Source organism: Petaurus breviceps, unplaced genomic scaffold (genome assembly GCF_028583685.1).
Source record: "Petaurus breviceps papuanus isolate PSGF00001 unplaced genomic scaffold, PetGlider_PUasm1.0 90459, whole genome shotgun sequence".
In the NCBI taxonomy this organism is placed as follows: Eukaryota; Metazoa; Chordata; class Mammalia; order Diprotodontia; family Petauridae; genus Petaurus; species Petaurus breviceps.
Window position 1 is genome coordinate 1,033,988 of NW_027187259.1, and position 11,603 is coordinate 1,045,590.

Here is an 11,603-nt window from a genome sequence, read left to right on the forward strand (position 1 = left end):
CTCTCTCTCTCTCTCCTCTCTCTCTCTCTCGCCTCCCTCCTTCCCTTCCTTCTTCTCCTCTACCTTCCCCTCCCTCTCCCCTTATTTGCTTCCTTTATAGTCCCAGAACCCCCATCTAAATCTGTCCTCCTCCAATTACTGTGCCCTCAGGGACTACTAGAGTAATGGGGCATTGGTTAGCAGCTAATGAATAGTAGCTGCTGTTTTACTAGATTTTTCAGTGATGAGTACAGAGCATGGAGCCCAGAGACCCGGCCTTGGGTTCTGGCTCTAACAGTTACTAGCTATGTAACTCAGTAACCTTATTTATCCTCCTCAGCAGCTCGGCTTGTTCATCAGTAAAATGGGGATAATAGTTCTTGTCCTGCCTACTTTCCAAAGAGGGTTTCAGTGAAGAAAGTATTTTCTAAAACTTGGAGGTGAATTCTAGAAAATTCTAGAATTCTAGAGAATTCTACAAAACCCTCCCAAGTGCTTTACATATTATCCCATTTGATCTTCATGACAACTGTGTAAGGGAAATGGTGCAGGTATTGTCATAGCCATTTTACAGAGGAGGAAACTGAGGCACAGAAGGGTTATAGAATTTGGCCCAGGTCACATGACTGGTAAGTAGTCATGTTTAATATGAGGATTTTTCACATAAGTCACAGACTCCAAATTTAGGGCTTTTTCAATTATACTACACTGTCCCTACCCTAAATGGCCTAATTGCTCCACCTTAAGTCTTGAGGCTGATTTTTATATTTTCCTGTTTTCTCCCTTGTTGTGTTCTGTCACTTCTCACTGCTTCCAGTGGACCTGCCTCTCGCGGCCTCCCTTGTAATTTTTGGCTAAACTTGCTACTGGCTCTGACTAAAGGCCTCGGAGACTGTCTGTGGGTGATGAGTGACCACATATCCATAGGCTATGTTGGAACATGTGCTTTCAAGTGCTGGGGCTCCTGCTTCCTTGGTGGACAATGCATCACTTCCTCTTACGGATAAAATGAAGGAGTCAGAGTAGCTAATACCCAAATTCTCTTCCAACTGGAACATTCTGTATTCTATGTGCTAAGGTCTAACATCTCTTCCAGTTCTGAACAGTCTCTGGGTCTCTGGAATCTGTTTTGACTGTTTGGCCACTTTCTTTTATTCTGTTTTATTTTGTTGTTTCAAGCTTCTTGGCTGTGTTCTGGATGGGTGTAGGTTACTGAACAAGTGACTTCTGGGTGACGTGCTAACTGTATTCAGAGCTCAACTATGATGGGCAGGAAGATGGAGAGCCAAAAGAGATGTGGCACCAGCTCCACATCTCGCTGAAAGCATCTTGCCAATATGTGTGAAAGACTGAGCCCAAGGACAAGAGGAAAGACACCCCCCCAGCCTACCAAGTCCTTCTCAGCATTTCCACATGACCACATTTTCTAGGGGGAAATCTCCCCCGCCACAGACATTTTCAGCTGTTTTCTACGTGAGCAGAGTGGCTTCAATATCCTGAGGGAGCCCTCTCAAAATAAAGAAGTCATCACATCATCCTTCCTGAAGAGGAGTCAGGGGCCCTGCTTCAAATCCCACTTCTGCTCTCCATCACTGTGCAACATCCCTGGCTCTCCGTTTGCTTATGTGGAAAATGAAGGCTTTGGAGGCCCTTCCTAGCTCGAGATCTCAGATCCCTTGACATTCTTCCCTAGACTCAACATCACCATCTCCTGTGTCTCTAGCAGCCTTGGTTTGGTTTCTGGTTAAAGTTCATTCCTCATGGGAAATATCTATAGAAAGATTATCATTCCTATATATATATATATATATATATATATATATATATATATATATATATATTCAGGGTGAGGACACTGCCTCTCAGACAGGGGAAGCAACTTTCTCAGGGTCACAAAGATGGAAAGGGACAAGGCCAGGACTCCAGACCCAACTCTGCCAACTTTGGGAGCGTCAGTACACTTAACAGAACGCTAGGCTGCCTTTTGCCAGGGCTTCGTAACAGTTCAGAAAATGATGTAAGCCAATGAGGTTTTGATTAGCCAGGGAAATTAATTTTGTTTAAAAAACAAAAAAAAGGCAAAATAGATTCACTTAAACACTGAGGGAAAGACTATCCAAACATGGAGAAATGGTCATGCTCTGTTATGTTAATAACTTACATGTGTTTATTGTTAGCTTGGGGAGAAAGGTTGAATGAGCCGAAATTCCACTTCATGCATTCCAAGACGAAGAAGGGTTTTGTTCTGTCAGCCAATGTATGAAATGAAATATTTGGGTCTCTGTCAGGGTCTTCCTCCCCAAAACAGGCTAGGCCCATTCCCACCATGCTAGGCCACTGGTAACTGAAGCCACTGTTTCTCCCTCCTCCTGCCCTGGAAAAGTGTCAACAGGGTAGGTTACCCCACAGGCCACTGGCCAAAGGCCCAGCTGCCCCTTGGGGTCGTCCCACCCTGTCCTCTCTTTTGTTCCTGGAGTTGTGGTATCAGATCACACCAGGCTCGCTTTCATTTAACCCTTAATAGAACCTGTCTAGAGTTGACCTATCATAGGAGCATAGGATTTAAAGCTACAAGAGACCAAGAATACAGACTATTAGAGCCAAAAGGTATAAAAGAGTGTTATTAGATCTGGGAGGGTCCTTGAAACACAGATGTCAAATGGGAACAAATAGTTATTAGGGAACACAGATCCTGGCACACAGTAAGCACTTGATAAATGCTTATGGACTGATTTTATTAACAGCCTTTTAAAGATCTGAAGATTGTTTTTGTGTCTCCTGTTAAGTCCTGTTTCTGATTCCATGCAATGGATAGTCAGCCTCTGACCCACACTGGCCATAGAACATCACAAGTCAGTGCTGCTCTAGGCAACTCTTCAGAGACCATAAGTTGCATAGGGACCATCCCATGCTGGGAGTTCTCTGGGTTAATGACATCACAGGTCCAGTTCCTATCCCCCTTCCTAGAAACTGAATGAAATAAATTGTCTGGTGCAAAGATCAAGGAGTTACTGAGGCAGCTGGATTGTATAGTTAATAAAGCAGGGGCTGTTCAAGGATGAGACAGAGGAATGGCAGCACAGGAAGTGCCTCTCTCAGTACCTGGCACTGACTCCCCAGCCCCACTACCAACTAGCAAGCAGAGAGGAGGGACAGGACAACTATACAGGCTGGTCAATAATCCAGCTATGCCAGGAAGCAATCAGAGGGCAGGGTCTGGACAGAACAGAGTAGCCAGCAGCTGGGTGGTACAAAGGATGAAGAAATGGACTTATGGTCAAGAAGACCTGAGTTCAAATCCTGCCTCAGACACTTACAAGCTGTGTGACACCAAGCAAGTCACTTGAACATTCAACCTCAGCTTCCTAATCTGTAATATGGAGCTAATAATAGCACCTGGGGCAGCTAGGTGGTATGGTAGATAGAGTGCTGACCCTGAAGTCAGGAAGACTCAGATACTTAGTAGTCGTGGGACCCTGGGCAGGTCACTTAACCCCATTTGCCTCAGTTTCTTCATCTGTAAAATGAGCTGGAAAAGGAAATGACAAACCACTCTAGTATATTTACCAAGAAAACCCCAAATGGGGTCACGAAGAGTCAGACAAATCTGAAAAGCAACTGATCAACAAATTAGCATCTACTTACCAGGGGTAACATGGGAAAGTCTTTGCCAACCTTAAAGCACTCTCTAAATCCCATCTATTATTATTGAGTAGAACATCTAAAAACCCAGTTGTTTTTCCTTGATGTTTACATACAAAACAGGAACTTTAGAAACAATAAATCCCGGCTCTGACACTTACTATCTGGGTGACCCTGTGCAAGGAATAAACAACTCAAAATCTCAGTTTTCTTGTCTTTAAAATGGTCATCCAAATCTTTGCACTGCCCACCGTAGGGGGTTGCTATGAGGAAAGCATTTTGCAGACCTTTAAGTGCTAGCAAAATGGGAGTAAGAATAAAAACACTAATCCATACTTGTGAAATTGTTGAAATAGCCGAGGAATTTTCCTCTCTTGAGGGGTTCATTACCCTCCTCGTTGCTAGAATGACCCAAGTTCAGGGCAGTGACTAGGAGGAGTGAAACCCTGTCCCCAGATGGAAACTGAAACAAACAGAGATTGGGAGTCCCAGGTGAGTGTAATAGCCAGCTGTTTTCCCAATGCCTAGCCTTCGGAGAACAAAAATCTCATTTCAACTGATGCCTTCGATGGTTGGGCTCTCTAGGCCTATTTCTTGCCTTGTTCTTGCTGAGTGAGCTCTGAGATGGCTTGGAACAGTTTCGTTATTGGACTGTATGAGGCTCATTAGCTCAGCTGCTTGAAACAAGGTGCTATGGGGCCAAGGTCACGGGTTCAATCCCCACATGGGCTAGTTGACCCTATTCGACTCTGGCAAGAGAGCCCAAAAATGTGTGCTCTTGGTCACAGTGGGGACTGGGTGAGAGAAAGGTTTGCCTCATCCCTATTCCTGGAAAAACAATTTCAAGTGCTGGGCCAGAAGCCTCATCTTGGTATAGGAAAGACATTCCAGAAGAGGCTTAGAGAAGTAAGGGTTGAGCAGGGCTGCCCCCTAGTGGCAATGGGAGGATTCTGTTTGGTGATAGACTTCCTTTGGAAACAGTGGGCCAGGCTAAGGAAACTCATTTTGTCACAGTACTCATAGAATGCTGGGGGAGGGAGTGGGGTGGAAGGGATCCTAGAACTTAGAATGCCACAGATGGGAACGACCTTAGAACATAAAATGTTAAAGCTATAAAAGGCTTTAGAAAATAATGCCAGAGCAGAATCTAGAATATTAGAGGTGAGAGGGATACTAGAAGATAGAGTGTTAGCGTTGAAAGAGAACTTAGAAGAGAAAATGTCAGGTGAGAAGTACCCAAGGGTACATTGGTAAATGTTTAACAACTGGCTCTCTGAAGAAAATAAATTCTGCATTGAATTAAATAAAATCTTCACTAAAATTTAACCTTTATTATTAACATTTCTCCATCACTTTAAGCCTAGAAATAAGCAAGACAATAAACCAAGCCCTGATTTGTGGTAGGTGTAAATGCTCACATTGAAAATTTAACAACTGGTTCTGTTGGAGCTGGCCCCTCTGCACCCTTAGAGATCACGTAGGATATAACATGAATGTCAAGACTGGGAGAAAACTTAGAATAAGCAATGTTAGAACTGGAAGGGAATTCAGAACGGGGAAAATTAAGCCTGGAAGGACCCTTTGAACGCACAATGTCAGAGCTGAAAGAACCTTGAGAGATCATCTAGTGATCTTAGAAGAAAGAAAACTGAGAGCCAGAGATTTGCTCCAGGTCACCCAGAGAACTAGAATTCTGGTCTCTGGCTATCTTACTCGGGGCTCCTTCCTCTGCCATGTTGCCTCCCCTCTTGTGTCTTTCACTGCAGCTGTATTATCTAATGCTGAGTTCTTGGTACATCCCCCTGACACAAACATCTGGCTGCTCCTTGCTCTCTGATTCTTAGTCTCTGATTAATTCTTGGCGGAATGATGGAGGCAGGAAATATCGTTAGATGGATTCTTATCCTTGGAGGTTTTCACTTTCTCCCTGAATGCCAGCAGAGCAGATTCCACCAGAACATACACAAGTGCAGAATTCCAAAAATAATTAGCCTGTAATTGATTACATGGAATTCCAGTTGTCTTTATTTACAGGATCTCGAAGGGGTCTAAGAGAGTGTCTGATTCAACTCCTTCATTTTATAATAGAGGAAACTGAGACCAAGAGGGGTTAAAAGAGTCATTCAATTTCCCAGAAGGGACAGAGCTGGGATTTGAATCTAGGACGCCTAACTCCACATCTAGTGTTCTTGCCACTGAATCATGCCATGTCATTTCACCATTTGGTTTCCTTTAAGTGGTTCAACACACCCTGGTGTAGGATGGGTTTCTTTCACACATTTATGGCCTGTTTAACTCTAAGATCACGCTGGTTTAGGGTGGCCCATAGAGTTAGCCCAACTGGAAAATGAAAGTTATTTTTTAAAAATTATTTTCAAATAACAAGCATTTATTTTCTCTCCCCTCCAATTAAAAAAGAAAAAGAAAACCTTTTTAATAAACAAATATAGCCAAGTTAAAAAACGTCCTACATTAGCCATGTTCAAAAATGTATGTTTCATTCTGTACCCTGAGTCTATTAATTCTGTTAGGGGATGTGTGGCATTATTAATTATTGGTCCTCTGGAACTGGTGCACGGTCACTGAATTGTGCCAAATTCTTTCTAAGTTGTTGGCCTCTACAATGTTGTGGTTATTGTATAAATTGTTCTAGTTTTTTTCACTTCAATTTGTATCAGTTCATAAAGTCTTCTCAGGTTTCTCTGAAACCATACCTTTCATTATTTCTTTTTTTGAATAGATTGAATTTTAATGTGTTTCCTTTAATAGTCATCATCTCTGGTTACAAGCGGTTACCGTCAAGGTTGACCAGCACTGTGGTCGAGGGAAGGATTAGATTCAATCCTTCAATGGCTTCGGGCATGGAGTGAAAAGAGACATAATTTGGCATCAGAGAGGTCTCTGTGAAGGAGAGGGGGTTAGGATAGCGGGATGGCAGTTAGCTGGGACAGGAAGGAAGGGAAGAACATAGCATTCTCACTGGCAGAGGTGGTTACTCCTGGGTCCTTAGTCAGTGTGGGCAGAAGGTGGGTTGAGACCCTCCCTCACATGTGGTACGGGTTGCTGTGACTGCAACAATCCCAGTCCACCAGGTCACTATGACACCACAGGCTGATCTCTTTCTGGGTCACTTCCACTGACTCGCTGGCATGGACAATATTCCTGCTGATGTGAATGCTGAAGTCTCCCTGGATTGTCCCAGGGGCACCTTCTGCTGAGTCAGTGTCTCCTACCATGGTCCTAGTGGTACCGACCATATTATACCCTTCCCAGACCATAGCGACCACAGGACCAGAGCTCATATAGTTGATCAAGTTTGGATAGAAGGGCTTCTTCTTTAGGTCATGGTAATCCTCAGCAAGGACTTTTTCTGGAGTCTGTAGTATCTTCATGCCCACTAGCTTGAATCCTCATTTCTCAAAGAGCTTGATGACATCTCCAACCAGCCTCCGCTGAACACCATCTGGCTTTGCTGCAATTAGTGCCTGTTCCTGGCTTCTACTAAGTCCCCCAGAGTTGTAGCAGAGCAGACTAGAGTTAGGCGCTCCTCTGTGGGAGAGGGACAGGAGCAGCTGCCTTGTGCCCAGGGTGTAGTTAGTGCCCTGGACACGGCTGCAGCCCAGGAGCCTCCGCAGCACACAGTATGGGAAGAAGCCCATTTCTGTCCCCTTGCCCTGATCCCTGGTAGCAGCTGGGCTGCTTGCCCTCAGCCTGGCCTGGTCCCCAACTATAATCCATTATTTCTTATAGCACAATAATAATCCATTTCATTTAAGTTCCATAATTTGTTCACCATTCTCTAATCGATGGGCACCTGTAGTTTCTAGGTCTTTGTCACTACAAAAAGTGATACCATATATATTTTTGTACATTTGGCCTTTTTCTTCTTTCTCTGAGGTAGAGGCCTACTAGAAATATTGCTGGGGGTGGGGGCAGAACCAAGATGGCAGAGTAAAAACAGGAACTTGCTTGAGCTTGCACTCCAACCACCTCCAATACCTGTAAAAAATGAGTAAATAAATTTTAATGCTACAGAACCCGCAAAATGACAGAAAGAAACAAATCTCCTGCTGAAGACAACCTGGTAGACTGACAGGAAGGGTCTATCACACTGGAATGGGAGTGGAGCACAGCCCCGCATGGCTGTACCAGCACAGACTGGCCAGAGAAAACTTCAGGGGACTGAATCACTGGCAGCTGTGGTTGTTTCCAGACTTCTCAACTCATAAATGGCAAAAGAAAGTCAAAAGTAAGTGGAGGAACTCTGTTGATCCTGGGTGAGAGAAGTGCATGGTCTGGCCCCTGCCCCCAGGGTGGTGGAGCTGGTAGTGGCTTTAGCTGCTGCCAAGGTGGCTGCCTCCTGAGCTCCAGGCCTACAAATCATGGGGGGACCAAGCCACTGTCCACAGAGTAACTGCAGTGCTGAGGCAGGATTCTCTTGCTTTGTCCTGCTTGGATCTGGGTCGCAGTCTTGGGTAGTGGTCCTGGGGTGAGAAGTGCTAATGGGACAGAGCTTGTTGAGGTTGTGGAGAGGCAGTCCTTGTCACAGTTCTGAGGAAGGTGCCTAGAAGAAGCTCTGACAGCAGCTGCACAAAACCCTAGAAATTTGGGACATAGCATTGTCAACTCTGGAAGCAGAGTTCTACTGTGGCAAAGAGCTCAAAGGTCAAGTAATTGGCTGGCAAGATGAGTAAGTATATGAAGTGAAAAATTGCTGAGTCAGAGGGTGCACATGGTTTAGTGACAAGAAGCAGTGGGAAGGAATAGTACTAAATTGCTTTCCTAAATGGCTAGGTCCACCAACCAAGCCTTCATAGCAGTTCCTCCAACATTTGTCATTTTCCTTTTCTGTTATCTTTGCCAATCTGATGGCTCTGAGATGGGACCTTGGAGTTATTTTAACTTCCATATCTCTAATTATTAGTGATTTGGAGCATTTTTTCCACATGGCTTTTGATAACTGTCTTTTACATTTCTTTGTATCCACAGTGCTTAGCACAATGCAAATAGGTTCTTAATAAATATCTATTGAGGGGCGGCCAGATGGCTCAGCGAGTAAGAGCACCGGCTCCAGTGTCGGGATGACCTGGAGATCGAATCCCGGGCTCAGACACTCAGCACCACACCCAGAAATAATAGCTGGCCGTGTAACCTTGAGCAAGTTACTTAACCCCGATTGCTAAATATATATATATATATATATTGACTGATTGACCAACTAAATTTCTTCCTTTGAAGACTGCCTGTTCATATCTTTTGATCATTTATAAGTTGAAGAATAGCTTTCGTTCTTATAAATTTGAATTAATTCCTTGTATATTCTGAAAACGAGATCTTTATCAAAGAATTTTGCTGCAAAGATTATTTTCCCAATTAACTGTTTCTTTTCTGATTTTAACTGCATGGGTTTTATTTGTGCAAAAACTTGTTAATTTTATGTCTGTTTTATTTTACATGATCCTAAATCCCTTATTTGGTCATGAACTCTTCCCCTATCTACAAATTCAATAGATTATTTCTTCCTTCTCTAATTTGCTTATGATGTGACCTTTTGTACTGAAGTCATGTATTCATTTGGAGTTTATCATGGTATATGACGTGAAATGCTGGTCTAAAACTAATTTCTGCTAGACTCAAGTTTTCCAAGCAGTTTTTATTAAAGAATCAGTCCTTGTCCCAGAATTAGGGATATAGAGGTTATCAAACACCAAGGTAATAAGTCATTTCCCTTCTCTATGTTATATACCAAATCTTAATTTTTTAACCAGTACCAAATTCTTCTGATAATTACAGTTTTATATTACAATCTGAGACCTGGTACTGCTAGACCTACTTCCTTCTCACTTTTTTCATTATTTCCTTTAAGATTCTTTTTTTTTGCTTTTTGGAGGGCAATTGGGGTTAAGTGACTTGCCCAAGGTCCCATGGCTAGTTTTTGTGTTAGGTGTCTGAGGCAGGATTTGAACTCAGGTCCTCTTGACTCCAGGGATGGTGCTCTATTCACCGTGCCACCTAGCTGCCCTCCTTTAAGATTCTTAACTTATTTGTTACATTAAATGAATCTCATTATTTTTTCCCTAGCTTTATAGAATAATCCTTTGGTAGTTTGATTCATATGGTACTGAATGAGTAAATTAATTTGGGTAGCATTGTCAGAAAATGAAGGTTATTTTTGAAAATCCATCCCTCCATATCCAACCTATTGCCTGTCAATTTCACCTTTGCAACATCTCTCAAATGTGACACCCCTTTCTCTCCTGTGACACTGCCAATATTCTAGTGCAGGCCCTCATCACCTCATGTCTTGATTACTGCAGTCTCCTACAGGTGGGTCTGCCTGCCTCAAGTCTCTCCACACTCCAATCCATTCTCCATTCAATCACTGAAGTGATTTTTCCAAAGTGCAAGTCCAATCATATTGCTCTCCTACTCAGCAAACTCCAGTGACTCTATTGCCTTCAGGAGGAAATACAAAATGTTTTGTTTGGCATTCAAAGCCCTTCCTAACCCAGCCCCCTCCTACCTTTCCAGTACTCTTATACCTTACTTCCCAAAATGTACTCTGATTCAGTGAAAATGGCCTCCTAGCTGTTCATCTCTCTGCTCAGGACATTTCCCCTGGCTGTTCCCCATGTCTGGAAAGCTCCCTCTTCTCATCTCCATCTGCTGTGCAGGGAGTCTACTACTTCCTTCTGCTGCCTCATAACTAGCCTCCCTATGTAAAAAGTACCTCGTGCTTTTTCTCTACTACTGGGTGCAGTGTGTTTTCTGAGGAAAGGCTGCTTGGGGCTAGGAGGGCATCTTCCATTTGCCCCAAAGCAACCACTTCCATCTGTGCCGGCACAAGGCAACTTCCAACTCCTGCTGCCAGATCTCCCACATGGAATGTGGAGAACCTTCGATGCAAAGAACAACCCTTCTTCTGACTTCAGGCTTCCCATTTCTTGCTGCACATGTCCTTAGAGGGTAGAGGAGTGGTGTTCTCTACTCAGTGATAAACATTCTCCCACCTGCTTATACCCTTCACATCCCAGTGACTCTGAACTCCCGTAGGTCATCATCCTTACCCCATTCCATATTCCCTACCCCCGGATTTCCCCGCAACCCTCCTACCCCAAAGTTTCAAATTCCACCCAGCCCTTCACTGTGCTCCCTGTTCCATAGGCAACAAACTTCTCTTCATCTTAAATCTTTTCCTCTCCCACTCCTTCCATCTACTAGCTCTCACCAAAATGTGACTTCTACTGATGACATTGTTTCCCTGGCCACCTTTTTCCAGTACTCGCTGCACTCTCTCTCATTTTCCCTGGCTTACTGCTTAAGGCAGGGGAGTGGGAACACTTTTTGCTCTCCATCGCCACTTCTAGGTTCTCTCTCTTCTTCTATCATTCAGTAACTTCACTTCCCTTGAGGTTCATGCATTCACTTCTACCACCCAATCAAAATCCAGGTGGCTGTTGTCTACAGATTCCCCTAGGGGTCACTTCCCTTTCTCAATGAATTTGGTACTTGGCTCATAATTTTCTGCTCCTCTCTACCTTTTGCCCTCATACTAGGGGACTTCAAGATGAATATTGATTCTCTCTCAAATACCCTAACCACTAAGTTCCTCAAACTACTTACCTCTTATGAGCTAATCCTACACCCAACCTAAGCCACAGATAAAGACAGTCATAGTCTTGGTCTTGTCATCACCCACAAATGAATCACTTCTGTGCTCAAGAATCATGAAATCCCCTCATCTAACCATAGTCTATTGGCTTTTCTCTTCTTTGTCTGCTTTCCCTTACAAACCTTTTCTCTTAGTCCACATTGTGACCTCCATTCCCTTGGCCCCTCACTTCTCTCACAGGCCATCTCCCTCACACTAGCCATTCTCTCTTCTTCTCCCCATCTTGACCCCTTGGTGAATCAATTCAATTCTATACTGTCCTCTGAGTCCCTGGCCCCCTTATCATTTTCTTACTTGTGTCCTGCCAAGT

The 11,603-nt window shown here is 43.7% G+C and overlaps 1 pseudogene; it reads right to left on the reverse strand.

Moving 5' to 3' along the window:
* Positions 1-6,306: 6,306 nt before the first annotated feature.
* On the reverse strand, positions 6,307-7,533 carry LOC138141693 (nucleoside diphosphate kinase, mitochondrial pseudogene; annotated as a pseudogene).
* Positions 7,534-11,603: the final 4,070 nt, after the last annotated feature.